Below are 2,566 nucleotides of genomic sequence, written 5' to 3'. Positions count from 1 at the left end.
TTCTAAACATTTGTATCAAAGGAAAATATACCACTTAGTTATAAAAACTATTTATACAGTGGATATTTATATAATATAGTTCCAAATTAAATTAATTTTAATCTAACCCTTGAAATATCTTAATTTCCTAACATTTATATCTTTTTCTAACTATATATTTTTCTTGTCAAAGACTTGAATTATGAATCGCATCTTATTTGGCAGTACTTTCAACACAACCTACTTTAAACTCACTCAAGCAATTTACTTATAACTTGATTTTAAAACGTAAAAAGGTAATAAAAATACATTGAAAGCTTTAATTTGTTATTTTTTGGTTGATTTAAAATTTTTACAAATGTCTTATCCACACGTGTATTAGTTGTATAGTTTACATGGAAAATATTGCTCATCCGCCATGTAAGAGTATGTGAGAATACCGCCATGTACGATATAGCGTATGAGTAACAATATTTCCTGCTTCTATTTCATACCAAAAATTATTGCATATATTAATTAATTAAAATAATTTGACCATTCAACAGTTGTTTATTTATCCATTGATTTTTTTAGCAAAAGAACATGCTTTAATAAAAATGGGGAAAATTAAAAAAAAAGTTTAATTTTTTTATGTTTTCCCTTGTTAAAATTTGATTTTTTTTTTAATAAAAATCTTGTTAAAATGACCTTATCTGGAAAAATGGTATATAGATCCATAATCTAGTAGGAAAAATAACTTTTTGCCACAAAAACCGATTAAATTACCAATATTGCGTAATATAACAATCGTTCATTCTTTAAGAAAAGCAATATAACTCAAAATTCCGAAACTTTATACAGGTGTTCCAAAGTTCAACGCGAATTTAAAGCCACTTGTAAGGTGACTTTTGTTACACTAAAATTAAACGGTCTAAAAAATGCATATATGCACATAATTTTTATAAAAATTCTGACTAAAAAGCTGAACATTTTCATGATAATTTACTGAATTTTTGTGTATTTTATGAATATGAAAATTTAATGAATTTCGGAACTTTGATTTATATAATATAGATTTATTAAAAATAAAAGCGTTGTATTAAAAAAAGCTCTTACCTTTTTTTGTAGTTTCGTCATATACGCAGAGATTATACGTCCATAATTGTCTTTTGTAATATGAAAGTCAAAACTATCGATTCGCCATTTTGTCTGCCATTTTCAACAGATTGCTTAAATTCTGTAGTTACGCTCTCCACAGCCTTGAAATGAGCCTTTTGTTTTTCTTTTAGTTCTTCTGTAACTCTTTGTTCAACACTACTTTTCATGGAGCAATGTAAATTATCACACGTTTTACACGTATCCGAATGACGCCTTTTAAAACTTAAATTAAAGTTGTTGTTGAAAATATCACCAAAGACGTACTGCGAGACGACATGTTGATCCTTTAATTCACAGGAGCTCTTGTATTCGTTATATAACTTCGTTAAATTTAGATTTGGGTGTAAATATTTCTTCTGAGATATTTTACGTCCATAGTGTGACTCGTATTTTGGGAAAAAGTTGATAAATAATAACATTATTTTTATCTTCCTCAGATGTTTTGTTTGCTGAAGATGTTCGTCCCCGCGTCTCAGCAGCACCGAAATTTTTTTTGGATACTACCTACAGCACGGTATATACGAGCCGATGTTATGCATAGGCACTTCACGAAAAAGTTCTTACAAACTTTGTGAGCTACACCGTTATCATCATCAATGAAATACTCATAATTCACACTTTTTTGTTTAAAGGAATAATCGGCGTGTTTGTTTTGCGAGCCACAGGACGTCTTTTCACCGAAGATCGAATATATAAGGTTTTTTTGGGTCCAATTTAAAGCATGATAATAGTTTTCAAAAATTTTCTTTTGGCGGACAATGTCAATCTTGTGGCAACAACTTTTTCCACATTTGCAGATTACTTGTGCTATAAATTTTTTTTCCGCAACTATACGACCGCTAACAGTTTTATGCTCTTTGCCACATTCAACACTTTTTTTTTGCAATATTTTTTTTGCGATGTTCTAATCGCTTTTGTCGTTTTCTGGGAGTAAACGTTACTGTAAATAAGATATAATACTATAATTGCTCTTACCTAGCAAATAAATATAAATATTTACCATGATTTTCATCTTCCATTACTTTAAAATACGTGTTGAATAACGCGGTAGGAAGGCACAAAAAACATAAATACTTCTTTTGTAACTGATTTAACACTGTTTTGGTGGCTTGCTTACAGGTTGGAAAAGCATACGCAAATTATGGACATGAGACTACAAAACCGATTGCAGTATTGCAATGTACAAATAAACGTTTTCGCTGCTACATTTTGCCGATCACCGCAAACGCAAAAGCAAAAGCAGAAACAACCGGACGCGCACGAAATATCGCATACACACAAAGCTCATACGTACGCTGTCGATTTGTTTCGTTTTTGCTCTAGAAAAAAATATAGTTCATTTTTGCTCTGACTTATAATATTCGTCGTTTTTGTTCTGAGCGTGTCATTTGTTCCTCTGCCTTATGCGAGTTATTTTTGAGTAAGTCAACTGCCTCATGGCCCACATAAT

The 2,566-nt window shown here is 30.5% G+C and overlaps 1 long non-coding RNA gene across 1 annotated transcript; it reads left to right on the top strand.

Moving 5' to 3' along the window:
- The first annotated feature begins 1,133 nt into the window (after positions 1–1,133).
- Positions 1,134–2,121, top strand: LOC118756665. The gene is made up of 2 exons (XR_004995137.1): positions 1,134–1,687; positions 1,749–2,121. It is a non-coding gene; the product is annotated as an uncharacterized LOC118756665 (long non-coding RNA).
- Positions 2,122–2,566: the final 445 nt, after the last annotated feature.

The sequence above is a fragment of the Rhagoletis pomonella genome, unplaced genomic scaffold (assembly GCF_013731165.1).
Source record: "Rhagoletis pomonella isolate Grant_MI unplaced genomic scaffold, Rhpom_1.0 Rhpom_scaffold_11400, whole genome shotgun sequence".
NCBI classification, from domain to species: Eukaryota; Metazoa; Arthropoda; class Insecta; order Diptera; family Tephritidae; genus Rhagoletis; species Rhagoletis pomonella.
This window is presented reverse-complemented; position numbering and strand designations above follow the sequence as displayed.